The sequence below is a fragment of the Engystomops pustulosus genome, chromosome 4, assembly GCF_040894005.1.
Source record: "Engystomops pustulosus chromosome 4, aEngPut4.maternal, whole genome shotgun sequence".
NCBI lineage: Eukaryota > Metazoa > Chordata > Amphibia > Anura > Leptodactylidae > Engystomops > Engystomops pustulosus.
In genome coordinates, this window is record NC_092414.1 from 201,886,464 (window position 1) to 201,901,242 (window position 14,779).

The window sequence follows — 14,779 nt, forward strand, 5'->3', positions numbered from 1 at the left end:
TAGGTTCGACTCCTACCTGGCTTGAAGCGTTGCTGTGATCGTATAGTGGTTAGTACTCTGCGTTGTGGCCGCAGCAACCCCGGTTCGAATCCGGGTCACGGCATGTCTTTTTTTGTTCCAATATTAACGCCAACTTCCCAAGGTGGAAAATTATTTTCAGAGTTTTAGGAAAAAAAGCAACTCATGTTTCTCCTGTGTTATTTGTTGGCTTCTCTGAATTTCTTGAACCACATTTGGCAACATTGTGATTTCAACTCTCCCAAAATCACATTGTCAGAAAACTCACACCGTTTCCAGATCTCATGAAAATATGTTATCTCTGATGATTGGATTGGCAAGAAACGGATTGGACTTATTGCAATGTTGGAAGTTTGCTAGTTCTTTAAAATGAGTCACATTTTGGGCTGCAGCACTCTCATCAGGGCCAGTGGCGCAATGGATAACGCTTCTGACTACGGATCAGAAGATTGTAGGATCAACTCCTACCTGGCTCGAAGCGTTGCCGTGATCGTATAGTGGTTAGTACTCTGTGTTGTGGCCGCAGCAACCCCGGTTCGAATCCGGGTTACGGCATGTCTTTTTTTGTTCCAATATTAACGCCAACTTCCCAAGGTGGAAAATTCTTTTCAGAGTTTTAGGAAAAAAAGCAACTCATGTTTCTCCTGTGTTATTTGTTGGCTTCTCTGAATTTCTTGGACCACATTTGGCAACATTGTGATTTCAACTCTCCCAAAATCACATTGTCAGAAAACTCACACCGTTTCCAGATCTCATGAAAATATGTTATCTCTGATGATTGGATTGGCAAGAAACGGATTGGACTTATTGCAATGTTGGAAGTTTGCTAGTTCTTTAAAATGAGTCACATTTTGGGCTGCAGCACTCTCATCAGGGCCAGTGGCGCAATGGATAACGCGTCTGACTACGGATCAGAAGATTGTAGGTTCGACTCCTACCTGGCTCGAAGCGTTGCCGTGATCGTATAGTGGTTAGTACTCTGCGTTGTGGCCGCAGCAACCTCGGTTCGAATCCGGGTCACGGCATATCTTTTTTTGTTCCAATATTAACGCCAACTTCCCAAGGTGGAAAATTCTTTTCAGAGTTTTAGGAAAAAAAGCAACTCATGTTTCTCCTGTGTTATTTGTTGGCTTCTCTGAATTTCTTGGACCACATTTGGCAACATTGTGATTTCAACTCTCCCAAAATCACATTGTCAGAAAACTCACACCGTTTCCAGATCTCATGAAAATATGTTATCTCTGAAGATTGGATTGGCAAGAAACGGATTGGACTTATTGCAATGTTGGAAGTTTGCTAGTTCTTTAAAATTAGTCACATTTTGGGCGGCAGCACTCTCATCAGGGCCAGTGGCGCAATGGATAACGCGTCTGACTACGGATCAGAAGATTGTAGGTTCGACTCCTACCTGGCTCAAAGCGTTGCCGTGATCGTATAGTGGTTAGTACTCTGCGTTGTGGCCGCAGCAACCCCGGTTCGAATCCGGGTCACGGCATGTCTTTTTTTGTTCCAATATTAACGCCAACTTCCCAAGGTGGAAAATTCTTTTCAGAGTTTTAGGAAAAAAAGCAACTCATGTTTCTCCTGTGTTATTTGTTGGCTTCTCTGAATTTCTTGGACCACATTTGGCAACATTGTGATTTCAACTCTCCCAAAATCACATTGTCAGAAAACTCACACCGTTTCCAGATCTCATGAAAATATGTTATCTCTGATGATTGGATTGGCAAGAAACGGATTGGACTTATTGCAATGTTGGAAGTTTGCTAGTTTTTTAAAATGAGTCACATTTTGAACTGCAGCGCTCTCGTCAGGGCCAGTGGCGCAATGGATAACGCGTCTGACTACGGATCAGAAGATTGTAGGTTCGACTCCTACCTGGCTCGAAGTGTTGCCGTGATCGTATAGTGGTTAGTACTCTGCGTTGTGGCCGCAGCAACCCCGGTTCGAATCCGGGTCACGGCATGTCCTTTTTTGTTCCAATATTAACGCCAACTTCCCAAGGTGGAAAATTATTTTCAGAGTTTTAGGAAAAAAAGCAACTCATTTTTCTCCTGTATTATTTGTTGGCTTCTCTGAATTTCTTCGACCACATTTGGCAACATTGTGATTTCAACTCTCCCAAAATCACATTGTCAGAAAACTCACACCGTTTCCAGATCTCATGAAAATATGTTATCTTATCTCTGATGATTGGATTGGCAAGAAACGGATTGGACTTATTGCAATGTTGGAAGTTTGCTAGTTCTTTCAAATGAGTCACATTTTGGGCTGCAGCACTCTCATCAGGGCCAGTGGCGCAATGGATAACGCGTCTGACTACGGATCAGAAGATTGTAGGTTCGACTCCTACCTGGCTCGAAGCGTTGCCGTGATCGTATAGTGGTTAGTACTCTGCGTTGTGGCCGCAGCAACCCCGGTTCGAATCCGGGTCACGGCATGTCTTTTTTTGTTCCAATATTAACGCCAACTTCCCAAGGTGGAAAATTCTTTTCAGAGTTTTAGGAAAAAAAGCAACTCATGTTTCTCCTGTGTTATTTGTTGGCTTCTCTGAATTTCTTGGACCACATTTGGCAACATTGTGATTTCAACTCTCCCAAAATCACATTGTCAGAAAACTCACACCGTTTCCAGATCTCATGAAAATATGTTATCTCTGATGATTGGATTGGCAAGAAACGGATTGGACTTATTGCAATGTTGGAAGTTTGCTAGTTCTTTAAAATGAGTCACATTTTGGGCTGCAGCACTCTCATCAGGGCCAGTGGCGCAATGGATAACGCGTCTGACTACGGATCAGAAGATTGTAGGTTCGACTCCTACCTGGCTCGAAGCGTTGCCGTGATCGTATAGTGGTTAGTACTCTGCGTTGTGGCCACAGCAACCCCGGTTCGAATCCGGGTCACGGCATGTCTTTTTTTGTTCCAATATTAACGCCAACTTCCCAAGGTGGAAAATTCTTTTCAGAGTTTTAGGAAAAAAAGCAACTCATGTTTCTCCTGTGTTATTTGTTGGCTTCTCTGAATTTCTTGGACCACATTTGGCAACATTGTGATTTCAACTCTCCCAAAATCACATTGTCAGAAAACTCACACCGTTTCCAGATCTCATGAAAATATGTTATCTCTGATGATTGGATTGGCAAGAAACGGATTGGACTTATTGCAATGTTGGAAGTTTGCTAGTTCTTTAAAATTAGTCACATTTTGGGCGGCAGCACTCTCATCAGGGCAAGTGGCGCAATGGATAACGCGTCTGACTACGGATCAGAAGATTGTAGGTTCGACTCCTACCTGGCTCGAAGCGTTGCCGTGATCGTATACTGGTTAGTACTCTGTGTTGTGGCCGCAGCGACCCCGGTTCGAATCCTGGTCACGGCATGTCTTTTTTTGTTCCAATATTAACGCCAATTTCCCAAGGTGGAAAATTCTTTTCAGAGTTTTAGGAAAAAAAGCAACTCATGTTTCTCCTGTGTTATTTGTTGGCTTCTCTGAATTTCTTGGACCACATTTGGCAACATTGTGATTTCAACTCTCCCAAAATCACATTGTCAGAAAACTCACACCGTTTCCAGATCTCATGAAAATATGTTATCTCTGATGATTGGATTGGCAAGAAACGGATTGGACTTATTGCAATGTTGGAAGTTTGCTAGTTCTTTAAAATGAGTCACATTTTGGGCTGCAGCACTCTCATCAGGGCCAGTGGCGCAATGGATAACGCGTCTGACTACGGATCAGAAGATTGTAGGTTCGACTCCTACCTGGCTCGAAGCGTTGCCGTGATCGTATAGTGGTTAGTACTCTGCGTTGTGGCCGCAGCAACCTCGGTTCGAATCCGGGTCACGGCATGTCTTTTTTTGTTCCAATATTAACGCCAACTTCCCAAGGTGGAAAATTCTTTTCAGAGTTTTAGGAAAAAAAGCAACTCATGTTTCTCCTGTGTTATTTGTTGGCTTCTCTGAATTTCTTGGACCACATTTGGCAACATTGTGATTTCAACTCTCCCAAAATCACATTGTCAGAAAACTCACACCGTTTCCAGATCTCATGAAAATATGTTATCTCTGATGATTGGATTGGCAAGAAACGGATTGGACTTATTGCAATGTTGGAAGTTTGCTAGTTCTTTAAAATGAGTCACATTTTGGGCTGCAGCACTCTCATCAGGGCCAGTGGCGCAATGGATAACGCTTCTGACTACGGATCAGAAGATTGTAGGATCAACTCCTACCTGGCTCGAAGCGTTGCCGTGATCGTATAGTGGTTAGTACTCTGCGTTGTGGCCGCAGCAACCTCGGTTCGAATCCGGGTCACGGCATGTCTTTTTTTGTTCCAATATTAACGCCAACTTCCCAAGGTGGAAAATTCTTTTCAGAGTTTTAGGAAAAAAAGCAACTCATGTTTCTCCTGTGTTATTTGTTGGCTTCTCTGAATTTCTTGGACCACATTTGGCAACATTGTGATTTCAACTCTCCCAAAATCACATTGTCAGAAAACTCACACCGTTTCCAGATCTCATGAAAATATGTTATCTCTGATGATTGGATTGGCAAGAAACGGATTGGACTTATTGCAATGTTGGAAGTTTGCTAGTTCTTTAAAATTAGTCACATTTTGGGCGGCAGCACTCTCATCAGGGCCAGTGGCGCAATGGATAACGCGTCTGACTACGGATCAGAAGATTGTAGGTTCGACTCCTACCTGGCTCGAAGCGTTGCCGTGATCGTATAGTGGTTAGTACTCTGCGTTGTGGCCGCAGCAACCCCGGTTCGAATCCGGGTCACGGCATGTCTTTTTTTGTTCCAATATTAACGCCAACTTCCCAAGGTGGAAAATTCTTTTCAGAGTTTTAGGAAAAAAAGCAACTCATGTTTCTCCTGTGTTATTTGTTGGCTTCTCTGAATTTCTTGAACCACATTTGGCAACATTGTGATTTCAACTCTCCCAAAATCACATTGTCAGAAAACTCACACCGTTTCCAGATCTCATGAAAATATGTTATCTCTGATGATTGGATTGGCAAGAAACGGATTGGACTTATTGCAATGTTGGAAGTTTGCTAGTTCTTTAAAATGAGTCACATTTTGGGCTGCAGCACTCTCATCAGGGCCAGTGGCGCAATGGATAACGCTTCTGACTACGGATCAGAAGATTGTAGGATCAACTCCTACCTGGCTCGAAGCGTTGCCGTGATCGTATAGTGGTTAGTACTCTGTGTTGTGGCCGCAGCAACCCCGGTTCGAATCCGGGTCACGGCATGTCTTTTTTTGTTCCAATATTAACGCCAACTTCCCAAGGTGGAAAATTCTTTTCAGAGTTTTAGGAAAAAAAGCAACTCATGTTTCTCCTGTGTTATTTGTTGGCTTCTCTGAATTTCTTGGACCACATTTGGCAACATTGTGATTTCAACTCTCCCAAAATCACATTGTCAGAAAACTCACACCGTTTCCAGATCTCATGAAAATATGTTATCTCTGATGATTGGATTGGCAAGAAACGGATTGGACTTATTGCAATGTTGGAAGTTTGCTAGTTTTTTAAAATGAGTCACATTTTGAACTGCAGCGCTCTCTTCAGGGCCAGTGGCGCAATGGATAACGCGTCTGACTACGGATCAGAAGATTGTAGGTTCGACTCCTACCTGGCTCGAAGCGTTGCCGTGATCGTATAGTGGTTAGTACTCTGCGTTGTGGCCGCAGCAACCCCGGTTCGAATCCGGGTCACGGCATGTCCTTTTTTGTTCCAATATTAACGCCAACTTCCCAAGGTGGAAAATTATTTTCAGAGTTTTAGGAAAAAAAGCAACTCATTTTTCTCCTGTATTATTTGTTGGCTTCTCTGAATTTCTTCGACCACATTTGGCAACATTGTGATTTCAACTCTCCCAAAATCACATTGTCAGAAAACTCACACCGTTTCCAGATCTCATGAAAATATGTTATCTTATCTCTGATGATTGGATTGGCAAGAAACGGATTGGACTTATTGCAATGTTGGAAGTTTGCTAGTTCTTTCAAATGAGTCACATTTTGGGCTGCAGCACTCTCATCAGGGCCAGTGGCGCAATGGATAACGCGTCTGACTACGGATCAGAAGATTGTAGGTTCGACTCCTACCTGGCTCGAAGCGTTGCCGTGATCGTATAGTGGTTAGTACTCTGCGTTGTGGCCGCAGCAACCTCGGTTCGAATCCGGGTCACGGCATGTCTTTTTTTGTTCCAATATTAACGCCAACTTCCCAAGGTGGAAAATTCTTTTCAGAGTTTTAGGAAAAAAAGCAACTCATGTTTCTCCTGTGTTATTTGTTGGCTTCTCTGAATTTCTTGGACCACATTTGGCAACATTGTGATTTCAACTCTCCCAAAATCACATTGTCAGAAAACTCACAGCGTTTCCAGATCTCATGAAAATATGTTATCTTATCTCTGATGATTGGATTGGCAAGAAACGGATTGGACTTATTGCAATGTTGGAAGTTTGCTAGTTCTTTCAAATGAGTCACATTTTGGGCTGCAGCACTCTCATCAGGGCCAGTGGCGCAATGGATAACGCGTCTGACTACGGATCAGAAGATTGTAGGTTCGACTCCTACCTGGCTCGAAGCGTTGCCGTGATCGTATAGTGGTTAGTACTCTGCGTTGCGGCCGCAGCAACCCCGGTTCGAATCCGGGTCACGGCATGTCTTTTTTTGTTCCAATATTAACGCCAACTTCCCAAGGTGGAAAATTCTTTTCAGAGTTTTAGGAAAAAAAGCAACTCATGTTTCTCCTGTGTTATTTGTTGGCTTCTCTGAATTTCTTGGACCACATTTGGCAACATTGTGATTTCAACTCTCCCAAAATCACATTGTCAGAAAACTCACACCGTTTCCAGATCTCATGAAAATATGTTATCTCTGATGATTGGATTGGCAAGAAACGGATTGGACTTATTGCAATGTTGGAAGTTTGCTAGTTCTTTAAAATGAGTCACATTTTGGTCTGCAGCACTCTCATCAGGGCCAGTGGCGCAATGGATAACGCGTCTGACTACGGATCAGAAGATTGTAGGTTTGACTCCTACCTGGCTCGAAGCGTTGCCGTGATCGTATAGTGGTTAGTACTCTGCGTTGTGGCCGCAGCAACCCTGGTTCGAATCCGGGTCACGGCATGTCTTTTTTTGTTCCAATATTAACGCCAACTTCCCAAGGTGGAAAATTCTTTTCAGAGTTTTAGGAAAAAAAGCAACTCATGTTTCTCCTGTGTTATTTGTTGGCTTCTCTGAATTTCTTGGACCACATTTGGCAACATTGTGATTTCAACTCTCCCAAAATCACATTGTCAGAAAACTCACACCGTTTCCAGATCTCATGAAAATATGTTATCTCTGATGATTGGATTGGCAAGAAACGGATTGGACTTATTGCAATGTTGGAAGTTTGCTAGTTCTTTAAAATGAGTCACATTTTGGGCTGCAGCACTCTCATCAGGGCCAGTGGCGCAATGGATAACGCTTCTGACTACGGATCAGAAGATTGTAGGATCAACTCCTACCTGGCTCGAAGCGTTGCCGTGATCGTATAGTGGTTAGTACTCTGTGTTGTGGCCGCAGCAACCCCGGTTCGAATCCGGGTCACGGCATGTCTTTTTTTGTTCCAATATTAACGCCAACTTCCCAAGGTGGAAAATTCTTTTCAGAGTTTTAGGAAAAAAAGCAACTCATGTTTCTCCTGTGTTATTTGTTGGCTTCTCTGAATTTCTTGGACCACATTTGGCAACATTGTGATTTCAACTCTCCCAAAATCACATTGTCAGAAAACTCACACCGTTTCCAGATCTCATGAAAATATGTTATCTCTGATGATTGGATTGGCAAGAAACGGATTGGACTTATTGCAATGTTGGAAGTTTGCTAGTTCTTTAAAATGAGTCACATTTTGGGCTGCAGCACTCTCATCAGGGCCAGTGGCGCAATGGATAACGCGTCTGACTACGGATCAGAAGATTGTAGGTTCGACTCCTACCTGGCTCGAAGCGTTGCCGTGATCGTATAGTGGTTAGTACTCTGCGTTGTGGCCGCAGCAACCCCGGTTCGAATCCGGGTCACGGCATGTCTTTTTTTGTTCCAATATTAACGCCAACTTCCCAAGGTGGAAAATTATTTTCAGAGTTTTAGGAAAAAAAGCAACTCATGTTTCTCCTGTGTTATTTGTTGGCTTCTCTGAATTTCTTGGACCACATTTGGCAACATTGTGATTTCAACTCTCCCAAAATCACATTGTCAGAAAACTCACACCGTTTCCAGATCTCATGAAAATATGTTATCTCTGATGATTGGATTGGCAAGAAACGGATTGGACTTATTGCAATGTTGGAAGTTTGCTAGTTCTTTAAAATGAGTCACATTTTGGGCTGCAGCACTCTCATCAGGGCCAGTGGCGCAATGGATAACGCGTCTGACTACGGATCAGAAGATTGTAGGTTCGACTCCTACCTGGCTCGAAGCGTTGCCGTGATCGTATAGTGGTTAGTACTCTGCGTTGTGGCCGCAGCAACCCCGGTTCGAATCCGGGTCACGGCATGTCTTTTTTTGTTCCAATATTAACGCCAACTTCCCAAGGTGGAAAATTATTTTCAGAGTTTTAGGAAAAAAAGCAACTCATGTTTCTCCTGTGTTATTTGTTGGCTTCTCTGAATTTCTTGGACCACATTTGGCAACATTGTGATTTCAACTCTCCCAAAATCACATTGTCAGAAAACTCACACCGTTTCCAGATCTCATGAAAATATGTTATCTCTGATGATTGGATTGGCAAGAAACGGATTGGACTTATTGCAATGTTGGAAGTTTGCTAGTTCTTTAAAATTAGTCACATTTTGGGCGGCAGCACTCTCATCAGGGCCAGTGGCGCAATGGATAACGCGTCTGACTACGGATCAGAAGATTGTAGGTTCGACTCCTACCTGGCTCGAAGCGTTGCCGTGATCGTATAGTGGTTAGTACTCTGTGTTGTGGCCGCAGCAACCCCGGTTCGAATCCTGGTCACGGCATGTCTTTTTTTGTTCCAATATTAACGCCAACTTCCCAAGGTGGAAAATTCTTTTCAGAGTTTTAGGAAAAAAAGCAACTCATGTTTCTCCTGTGTTATTTGTTGGCTTCTCTGAATTTCTTGGACCACATTTGGCAACATTGTGATTTCAACTCTCCCAAAATCACATTGTCAGAAAACTCACACCGTTTCCAGATCTCATGAAAATATGTTATCTCTGATGATTGGATTGGCAAGAAACGGATTGGACTTATTGCAATGTTAGAAGTTTGCTAGTTCTTTAAAATGAGTCACATTTTGGGCTGCAGCACTCTCATCAGGGCCAGTGGCGCAATGGATAACACGTCTGACTATGGATCAGGAGATTGTAGGTTCGACTCCTACCTGGCTCGAAGCGTTGCCGTGATCGTATAGTGGTTAGTACTCTGCGTTGTGGCCGCAGCAACCCCGGTTCGAATCCGGGTCACGGCATGTCTTTTTTTTGTTCCAATATTAACGCCAACTTCCCAAGGTGGAAAATTCTTTTCAGAGTTTTAGGAAAAAAAGCAACTCATGTTTCTCCTGTGTTATTTGTTGGCTTCTCTGAATTTCTTGGACCACATTTGGCAACATTGTGATTTCAACTCTCCCAAAATCACATTGTCAGAAAACTCACACCGTTTCCAGATCTCATGAAAATATGTTATCTCTGATGATTGGATTGGCAAGAAACGGATTGGACTTATTGCAATGTTGGAAGTTTGCTAGTTCTTTAAAATTAGTCACATTTTGGGCTGCAGCACTCTCATCAGGGCCAGTGGCGCAATGGATAACGCGTCTGACTACGGATCAGAAGATTGTAGGTTTGACTCCTACCTGGCTCGAAGCGTTGCCGTGATCGTATAGTGGTTAGTACTCTGCGTTGTGGCCGCAGCAACCCTGGTTCGAATCCGGGTCACGGCATGTCTTTTTTTGTTCCAATATTAACGCCAACTTCCCAAGGTGGAAAATTCTTTTCAGAGTTTTAGGAAAAAAAGCAACTCATGTTTCTCCTGTGTTATTTGTTGGCTTCTCTGAATTTCTTGGACCACATTTGGCAACATTGTAATTTCAACTCTCCCAAAATCACATTGTCAGAAAACTCACACCGTTTCCAGATCTCATGAAAATATGTTATCTCTGATGATTGGATTGGCAAGAAACGGATTGGACTTATTGCAATGTTGGAAGTTTGCTAGTTCTTTAAAATGAGTCACATTTTGGGCTGCAGCACTCTCATCAGGGCCAGTGGCGCAATGGATAACGCGTCTGACTACGGATCAGAAGATTGTAGGTTCGACTCCTACCTGGCTCGAAGCGTTGCCGTGATCGTATAGTGGTTAGTACTCTGCGTTGTGGCCGCAGCAACCCCGGTTCGAATCCGGGTCACGGCATGTCTTTTTTTGTTCCAATATTAACGCCAACTTCCCAAGGTGGAAAATTATTTTCAGAGTTTTAGGAAAAAAAGCAACTCATGTTTCTCCTGTGTTATTTGTTGGCTTCTCTGAATTTCTTGGACCACATTTGGCAACATTGTGATTTCAACTCTCCCAAAATCACATTGTCAGAAAACTCACACCGTTTCCAGATCTCATGAAAATATGTTATCTCTGATGATTGGATTGGCAAGAAACGGATTGGACTTATTGCAATGTTGGAAGTTTGCTAGTTCTTTAAAATTAGTCACATTTTGGGCGGCAGCACTCTCATCAGGGCCAGTGGCGCAATGGATAACGCGTCTGACTACGGATCAGAAGATTGTAGGTTCGACTCCTACCTGGCTCGAAGCGTTGCCGTGATCGTATAGTGGTTAGTACTCTGTGTTGTGGCCGCAGCAACCCCGGTTCGAATCCTGGTCACGGCATGTCTTTTTTTGTTCCAATATTAACGCCAACTTCCCAAGGTGGAAAATTCTTTTCAGAGTTTTAGGAAAAAAAGCAACTCATGTTTCTCCTGTGTTATTTGTTGGCTTCTCTGAATTTCTTGGACCACATTTGGCAACATTGTGATTTCAACTCTCCCAAAATCACATTGTCAGAAAACTCACACCGTTTCCAGATCTCATGAAAATATGTTATCTCTGATGATTGGATTGGCAAGAAACGGATTGGACTTATTGCAATGTTGGAAGTTTGCTAGTTCTTTAAAATGAGTCACATTTTGGGCGGCAGCACTCTCATCAGGGCCAGTGGCGCAATGGATAACGCGTCTGACTACGGATCAGAAGATTGTAGGTTCGACTCCTACCTGGCTCGAAGCGTTGCCGTGATCGTATAGTGGTTAGTACTCTGCGTTGTGGCCGCAACAACCCCGGTTCGAATCCGGGTCACGGCATGTCTTTTTTTGTTCCAATATTAACGCCAACTTCCCAAGGTGGAAAATTATTTTCAGAGTTTTAGGAAAAAAAGCAACTCATGTTTCTCCTGTGTTATTTGTTGGCTTCTCTGAATTTCTTGAACCACATTTGGCAACATTGTGATTTCAACTCTCCCAAAATCACATTGTCAGAAAACTCACACCGTTTCCAGATCTCATGAAAATATGTTATCTCTGATGATTGGATTGGCAAGAAACGGATTGGACTTATTGCAATGTTGGAAGTTTGCTAGTTCTTTAAAATGAGTCACATTTTGGGCTGCAGCACTCTCATCAGGGCCAGTGGCGCAATGGATAACGCTTCTGACTACGGATCAGAAGATTGTAGGATCAACTCCTACCTGGCTCGAAGCGTTGCCGTGATCGTATAGTGGTTAGTACTCTGTGTTGTGGCCGCAGCAACCCCGGTTCGAATCCGGGTCACGGCATGTCTTTTTTTGTTCCAATATTAACGCCAACTTCCCAAGGTGGAAAATTATTTTCAGAGTTTTAGGAAAAAAAGCAACTCATGTTTCTCCTGTGTTATTTGTTGGCTTCTCTGAATTTCTTGGACCACATTTGGCAACATTGTGATTTCAACTCTCCCAAAATCACATTGTCAGAAAACTCACACCGTTTCCAGATCTCATGAAAATATGTTATCTCTGATGATTGGATTGGCAAGAAACGGATTGGACTTATTGCAATGTTGGAAGTTTGCTAGTTTTTTAAAATGAGTCACATTTTGAACTGCAGCGCTCTCGTCAGGGCCAGTGGCGCAATGGATAACGCGTCTGACTACGGATCAGAAGATTGTAGGTTCGACTCCTACCTGGCTCGAAGCGTTGCCGTGATCGTATAGTGGTTAGTACTCTGCGTTGTGGCCGCAGCAACCCCGGTTCGAATCCGGGTCACGGCATGTCCTTTTTTGTTCCAATATTAACGCCAACTTCCCAAGGTGGAAAATTATTTTCAGAGTTTTAGGAAAAAAAGCAACTCATTTTTCTCCTGTATTATTTGTTGGCTTCTCTGAATTTCTTCGACCACATTTGGCAACATTGTGATTTCAACTCTCCCAAAATCACATTGTCAGAAAACTCACACCGTTTCCAGATCTCATGAAAATATGTTATCTTATCTCTGATGATTGGATTGGCAAGAAACGGATTGGACTTATTGCAATGTTGGAAGTTTGCTAGTTCTTTCAAATGAGTCACATTTTGGGCTGCAGCACTCTCATCAGGGCCAGTGGCGCAATGGATAACGCGTCTGACTACGGATCAGAAGATTGTAGGTTCGACTCCTACCTGGCTCGAAGCGTTGCCGTGATCGTGTAGTGGTTAGTACTCTGCGTTGTGGCCGCAGCAACCCCGGTTCGAATCCGGTTCACGGCATGTCTTTTTTTGTTCCAATATTAACGCCAACTTCCCAAGGTGGAAAATTCTTTTCAGAGTTTTAGGAAAAAAAGGAACTCATGTTTCTCCTGTGTTATTTGTTGGCTTCTCTGAATTTCTTGGACCACATTTGGCAACATTGTGATTTCAACTCTCCCAAAATCACATTGTCAGAAAACTCACTACGTTTCCAGATCTCATGAAAATATGTTATCTCTGATGATTGGATTGGCAAGAAACGGATTGGACTTATTGCAATGTTGGAAGTTTGCTAGTTCTTTAAAATGAGTCACATTTTGGGCTGCAGCACTCTCATCAGGGCCAGTGGCGCAATGGATAACGCGTCTGACTACGGATCAGAAGATTGTAGGTTCGACTCCTACCTGGCTCGAAGCGTTGCCGTGATCGTATAGTGGTTAGTACTCTGCGTTGTGGCCGCAGCAACCCCGGTTCGAATCCGGGTCACGGCATGTCTTTTTTTTGTTCCAATATTAACGCCAACTTCCCAAGGTGGAAAATTCTTTTCAGAGTTTTAGGAAAAAAAGCAACTCATGTTTCTCCTGTGTTATTTGTTGGCTTCTCTGAATTTCTTGGACCACATTTGGCAACATTGTGATTTCAACTCTCCCAAAATCACATTGTCAGAAAACTCACACCGTTTCCAGATCTCATGAAAATATGTTATCTCTGATGATTGGATTGGCAAGAAACGGATTGGACTTATTGCAATGTTGGAAGTTTGCTAGTTCTTTAAAATTAGTCACATTTTGGGCTGCAGCACTCTCATCAGGGCCAGTGGCGCAATGGATAACGCGTCTGACTACAGATCAGGAGATTGTAGGTTCGACTCCTACCTGGCTCGAAGCGTTGCCGTGATCGTATAGTGGTTAGTACTCTGCGTTGTGGCCGCAGCAACCCCGGTTCGAATCCGGGTCACGGCATGTCTTTTTTTGTTCCAATATTAACGCCAACTTCCCAAGGTGGAAAATTCTTTTCAGAGTTTTAGGAAAAAAAGCAACTCATGTTTCTCCTGTGTTATTTGTTGGCTTCTCTGAATTTCTTGGACCACATTTGGCAACATTGTGATTTCAACTCTCCCAAAATCACATTGTCAGAAAACTCACACCGTTTCCAGATCTCATGAAAATATGTTATCTCTGATGATTGGATTGGCAAGAAACGGATTGGACTTATTGCAATGTTGGAAGTTTGCTAGTTCTTTAAAATTAGTCACATTTTGGGCTGCAGCACTCTCATCATGGCCAGTGGCGCAATGGATAACGCGTCTGACTACGGATCAGAAGATTGTAGGTTCGACTCCTACCTGGCTCGAAGTGTTGCCGTGATCGTATAGTGGTTAGTACTCTGCGTTGTGGCCGCAGCAACCCCGGTTCGAATCCGGGTCACGGCATGTCCTTTTTTGTTCCAATATTAACGCCAACTTCCCAAGGTGGAAAATTATTTTCAGAGTTTTAGGAAAAAAAGCAACTCATTTTTCTCCTGTATTATTTGTTGGCTTCTCTGAATTTCTTCGACCACATTTGGCAACATTGTGATTTCAACTCTCCCAAAATCACATTGTCAGAAAACTCACACCGTTTCCAGATCTCATGAAAATATGTTATCTTATCTCTGATGATTGGATTGGCAAGAAACGGATTGGACTTATTGCAATGTTGGAAGTTTGCTAGTTCTTTCAAATGAGTCACATTTTGGGCTGCAGCACTCTCATCAGGGCCAGTGGCGCAATGGATAACGCGTCTGACTACGGATCAGAAGATTGTAGGTTCGACTCCTACCTGGCTCGAAGTGTTGCCGTGATCGTATAGTGGTTAGTACTCTGCGTTGTGGCCGCAGCAACCCCGGTTCGAATCCGGGTCACGGCATGTCCTTTTTTGTTCCAATATTAACGCCAACTTCCCAAGGTGGAAAATTATTTTCAGAGTTTTAGGAAAAAAAGCAACT

The 14,779-nt window shown here is 43.2% G+C and overlaps 48 non-coding genes across 48 annotated transcripts; all 48 read left to right on the forward strand.

Annotated features, from left to right (window-relative positions):
• Window positions 1-31: 31 nt before the first annotated feature.
• TRNAH-GUG (transfer RNA histidin (anticodon GUG)) lies at window positions 32-103 on the forward strand. The gene has a single exon. It is a non-coding gene; the product is annotated as a tRNA-His (tRNA).
• Window positions 104-501: 398 nt separating this feature from the next.
• Window positions 502-573, forward strand: TRNAH-GUG (transfer RNA histidin (anticodon GUG)). Its single transcript has one exon. It is a non-coding gene; the product is annotated as a tRNA-His (tRNA).
• Window positions 574-891: 318 nt separating this feature from the next.
• Window positions 892-964, forward strand: TRNAR-ACG (transfer RNA arginine (anticodon ACG)). Its single transcript has one exon. It is a non-coding gene; the product is annotated as a tRNA-Arg (tRNA).
• Window positions 965-971: 7 nt separating this feature from the next.
• On the forward strand, window positions 972-1,043 carry TRNAH-GUG (transfer RNA histidin (anticodon GUG)). The gene has a single exon. It is a non-coding gene; the product is annotated as a tRNA-His (tRNA).
• A 318-nt stretch (window positions 1,044-1,361) lies between these two features.
• Window positions 1,362-1,434, forward strand: TRNAR-ACG (transfer RNA arginine (anticodon ACG)). The gene has a single exon. It is a non-coding gene; the product is annotated as a tRNA-Arg (tRNA).
• Window positions 1,435-1,441: 7 nt separating this feature from the next.
• TRNAH-GUG (transfer RNA histidin (anticodon GUG)) lies at window positions 1,442-1,513 on the forward strand. Its single transcript has one exon. It is a non-coding gene; the product is annotated as a tRNA-His (tRNA).
• A 318-nt stretch (window positions 1,514-1,831) lies between these two features.
• On the forward strand, window positions 1,832-1,904 carry TRNAR-ACG (transfer RNA arginine (anticodon ACG)). Its single transcript has one exon. It is a non-coding gene; the product is annotated as a tRNA-Arg (tRNA).
• Window positions 1,905-1,911: 7 nt separating this feature from the next.
• Window positions 1,912-1,983, forward strand: TRNAH-GUG (transfer RNA histidin (anticodon GUG)). Its single transcript has one exon. It is a non-coding gene; the product is annotated as a tRNA-His (tRNA).
• Window positions 1,984-2,306: 323 nt separating this feature from the next.
• On the forward strand, window positions 2,307-2,379 carry TRNAR-ACG (transfer RNA arginine (anticodon ACG)). Its single transcript has one exon. It is a non-coding gene; the product is annotated as a tRNA-Arg (tRNA).
• Window positions 2,380-2,386: 7 nt separating this feature from the next.
• TRNAH-GUG (transfer RNA histidin (anticodon GUG)) lies at window positions 2,387-2,458 on the forward strand. The gene has a single exon. It is a non-coding gene; the product is annotated as a tRNA-His (tRNA).
• Window positions 2,459-2,776: 318 nt separating this feature from the next.
• On the forward strand, window positions 2,777-2,849 carry TRNAR-ACG (transfer RNA arginine (anticodon ACG)). The gene has a single exon. It is a non-coding gene; the product is annotated as a tRNA-Arg (tRNA).
• An 867-nt stretch (window positions 2,850-3,716) lies between these two features.
• Window positions 3,717-3,789, forward strand: TRNAR-ACG (transfer RNA arginine (anticodon ACG)). Its single transcript has one exon. It is a non-coding gene; the product is annotated as a tRNA-Arg (tRNA).
• A 7-nt stretch (window positions 3,790-3,796) lies between these two features.
• On the forward strand, window positions 3,797-3,868 carry TRNAH-GUG (transfer RNA histidin (anticodon GUG)). Its single transcript has one exon. It is a non-coding gene; the product is annotated as a tRNA-His (tRNA).
• A 398-nt stretch (window positions 3,869-4,266) lies between these two features.
• Window positions 4,267-4,338, forward strand: TRNAH-GUG (transfer RNA histidin (anticodon GUG)). Its single transcript has one exon. It is a non-coding gene; the product is annotated as a tRNA-His (tRNA).
• A 318-nt stretch (window positions 4,339-4,656) lies between these two features.
• TRNAR-ACG (transfer RNA arginine (anticodon ACG)) lies at window positions 4,657-4,729 on the forward strand. The gene has a single exon. It is a non-coding gene; the product is annotated as a tRNA-Arg (tRNA).
• Window positions 4,730-4,736: 7 nt separating this feature from the next.
• On the forward strand, window positions 4,737-4,808 carry TRNAH-GUG (transfer RNA histidin (anticodon GUG)). The gene has a single exon. It is a non-coding gene; the product is annotated as a tRNA-His (tRNA).
• Window positions 4,809-5,206: 398 nt separating this feature from the next.
• On the forward strand, window positions 5,207-5,278 carry TRNAH-GUG (transfer RNA histidin (anticodon GUG)). Its single transcript has one exon. It is a non-coding gene; the product is annotated as a tRNA-His (tRNA).
• A 318-nt stretch (window positions 5,279-5,596) lies between these two features.
• Window positions 5,597-5,669, forward strand: TRNAR-ACG (transfer RNA arginine (anticodon ACG)). The gene has a single exon. It is a non-coding gene; the product is annotated as a tRNA-Arg (tRNA).
• Window positions 5,670-5,676: 7 nt separating this feature from the next.
• On the forward strand, window positions 5,677-5,748 carry TRNAH-GUG (transfer RNA histidin (anticodon GUG)). The gene has a single exon. It is a non-coding gene; the product is annotated as a tRNA-His (tRNA).
• Window positions 5,749-6,071: 323 nt separating this feature from the next.
• Window positions 6,072-6,144, forward strand: TRNAR-ACG (transfer RNA arginine (anticodon ACG)). The gene has a single exon. It is a non-coding gene; the product is annotated as a tRNA-Arg (tRNA).
• A 7-nt stretch (window positions 6,145-6,151) lies between these two features.
• TRNAH-GUG (transfer RNA histidin (anticodon GUG)) lies at window positions 6,152-6,223 on the forward strand. Its single transcript has one exon. It is a non-coding gene; the product is annotated as a tRNA-His (tRNA).
• Window positions 6,224-6,546: 323 nt separating this feature from the next.
• TRNAR-ACG (transfer RNA arginine (anticodon ACG)) lies at window positions 6,547-6,619 on the forward strand. The gene has a single exon. It is a non-coding gene; the product is annotated as a tRNA-Arg (tRNA).
• Window positions 6,620-6,626: 7 nt separating this feature from the next.
• Window positions 6,627-6,698, forward strand: TRNAR-GCG (transfer RNA arginine (anticodon GCG)). Its single transcript has one exon. It is a non-coding gene; the product is annotated as a tRNA-Arg (tRNA).
• A 398-nt stretch (window positions 6,699-7,096) lies between these two features.
• Window positions 7,097-7,168, forward strand: TRNAH-GUG (transfer RNA histidin (anticodon GUG)). The gene has a single exon. It is a non-coding gene; the product is annotated as a tRNA-His (tRNA).
• Window positions 7,169-7,566: 398 nt separating this feature from the next.
• Window positions 7,567-7,638, forward strand: TRNAH-GUG (transfer RNA histidin (anticodon GUG)). The gene has a single exon. It is a non-coding gene; the product is annotated as a tRNA-His (tRNA).
• A 318-nt stretch (window positions 7,639-7,956) lies between these two features.
• TRNAR-ACG (transfer RNA arginine (anticodon ACG)) lies at window positions 7,957-8,029 on the forward strand. The gene has a single exon. It is a non-coding gene; the product is annotated as a tRNA-Arg (tRNA).
• Window positions 8,030-8,036: 7 nt separating this feature from the next.
• TRNAH-GUG (transfer RNA histidin (anticodon GUG)) lies at window positions 8,037-8,108 on the forward strand. Its single transcript has one exon. It is a non-coding gene; the product is annotated as a tRNA-His (tRNA).
• A 318-nt stretch (window positions 8,109-8,426) lies between these two features.
• TRNAR-ACG (transfer RNA arginine (anticodon ACG)) lies at window positions 8,427-8,499 on the forward strand. The gene has a single exon. It is a non-coding gene; the product is annotated as a tRNA-Arg (tRNA).
• A 7-nt stretch (window positions 8,500-8,506) lies between these two features.
• Window positions 8,507-8,578, forward strand: TRNAH-GUG (transfer RNA histidin (anticodon GUG)). Its single transcript has one exon. It is a non-coding gene; the product is annotated as a tRNA-His (tRNA).
• A 318-nt stretch (window positions 8,579-8,896) lies between these two features.
• TRNAR-ACG (transfer RNA arginine (anticodon ACG)) lies at window positions 8,897-8,969 on the forward strand. Its single transcript has one exon. It is a non-coding gene; the product is annotated as a tRNA-Arg (tRNA).
• A 397-nt stretch (window positions 8,970-9,366) lies between these two features.
• On the forward strand, window positions 9,367-9,439 carry TRNAH-AUG (transfer RNA histidin (anticodon AUG)). Its single transcript has one exon. It is a non-coding gene; the product is annotated as a tRNA-His (tRNA).
• Window positions 9,440-9,446: 7 nt separating this feature from the next.
• On the forward strand, window positions 9,447-9,518 carry TRNAH-GUG (transfer RNA histidin (anticodon GUG)). Its single transcript has one exon. It is a non-coding gene; the product is annotated as a tRNA-His (tRNA).
• A 399-nt stretch (window positions 9,519-9,917) lies between these two features.
• On the forward strand, window positions 9,918-9,989 carry TRNAH-GUG (transfer RNA histidin (anticodon GUG)). The gene has a single exon. It is a non-coding gene; the product is annotated as a tRNA-His (tRNA).
• Window positions 9,990-10,307: 318 nt separating this feature from the next.
• On the forward strand, window positions 10,308-10,380 carry TRNAR-ACG (transfer RNA arginine (anticodon ACG)). Its single transcript has one exon. It is a non-coding gene; the product is annotated as a tRNA-Arg (tRNA).
• A 7-nt stretch (window positions 10,381-10,387) lies between these two features.
• Window positions 10,388-10,459, forward strand: TRNAH-GUG (transfer RNA histidin (anticodon GUG)). Its single transcript has one exon. It is a non-coding gene; the product is annotated as a tRNA-His (tRNA).
• A 318-nt stretch (window positions 10,460-10,777) lies between these two features.
• On the forward strand, window positions 10,778-10,850 carry TRNAR-ACG (transfer RNA arginine (anticodon ACG)). The gene has a single exon. It is a non-coding gene; the product is annotated as a tRNA-Arg (tRNA).
• Window positions 10,851-11,247: 397 nt separating this feature from the next.
• TRNAR-ACG (transfer RNA arginine (anticodon ACG)) lies at window positions 11,248-11,320 on the forward strand. Its single transcript has one exon. It is a non-coding gene; the product is annotated as a tRNA-Arg (tRNA).
• Window positions 11,321-11,797: 477 nt separating this feature from the next.
• TRNAH-GUG (transfer RNA histidin (anticodon GUG)) lies at window positions 11,798-11,869 on the forward strand. The gene has a single exon. It is a non-coding gene; the product is annotated as a tRNA-His (tRNA).
• A 318-nt stretch (window positions 11,870-12,187) lies between these two features.
• TRNAR-ACG (transfer RNA arginine (anticodon ACG)) lies at window positions 12,188-12,260 on the forward strand. The gene has a single exon. It is a non-coding gene; the product is annotated as a tRNA-Arg (tRNA).
• A 7-nt stretch (window positions 12,261-12,267) lies between these two features.
• On the forward strand, window positions 12,268-12,339 carry TRNAH-GUG (transfer RNA histidin (anticodon GUG)). The gene has a single exon. It is a non-coding gene; the product is annotated as a tRNA-His (tRNA).
• Window positions 12,340-12,662: 323 nt separating this feature from the next.
• TRNAR-ACG (transfer RNA arginine (anticodon ACG)) lies at window positions 12,663-12,735 on the forward strand. The gene has a single exon. It is a non-coding gene; the product is annotated as a tRNA-Arg (tRNA).
• A 397-nt stretch (window positions 12,736-13,132) lies between these two features.
• Window positions 13,133-13,205, forward strand: TRNAR-ACG (transfer RNA arginine (anticodon ACG)). The gene has a single exon. It is a non-coding gene; the product is annotated as a tRNA-Arg (tRNA).
• Window positions 13,206-13,212: 7 nt separating this feature from the next.
• On the forward strand, window positions 13,213-13,284 carry TRNAH-GUG (transfer RNA histidin (anticodon GUG)). Its single transcript has one exon. It is a non-coding gene; the product is annotated as a tRNA-His (tRNA).
• Window positions 13,285-13,603: 319 nt separating this feature from the next.
• On the forward strand, window positions 13,604-13,676 carry TRNAC-ACA (transfer RNA cysteine (anticodon ACA)). The gene has a single exon. It is a non-coding gene; the product is annotated as a tRNA-Cys (tRNA).
• Window positions 13,677-13,683: 7 nt separating this feature from the next.
• On the forward strand, window positions 13,684-13,755 carry TRNAH-GUG (transfer RNA histidin (anticodon GUG)). Its single transcript has one exon. It is a non-coding gene; the product is annotated as a tRNA-His (tRNA).
• Window positions 13,756-14,153: 398 nt separating this feature from the next.
• Window positions 14,154-14,225, forward strand: TRNAH-GUG (transfer RNA histidin (anticodon GUG)). The gene has a single exon. It is a non-coding gene; the product is annotated as a tRNA-His (tRNA).
• A 323-nt stretch (window positions 14,226-14,548) lies between these two features.
• TRNAR-ACG (transfer RNA arginine (anticodon ACG)) lies at window positions 14,549-14,621 on the forward strand. The gene has a single exon. It is a non-coding gene; the product is annotated as a tRNA-Arg (tRNA).
• A 7-nt stretch (window positions 14,622-14,628) lies between these two features.
• On the forward strand, window positions 14,629-14,700 carry TRNAH-GUG (transfer RNA histidin (anticodon GUG)). Its single transcript has one exon. It is a non-coding gene; the product is annotated as a tRNA-His (tRNA).
• Window positions 14,701-14,779: the final 79 nt, after the last annotated feature.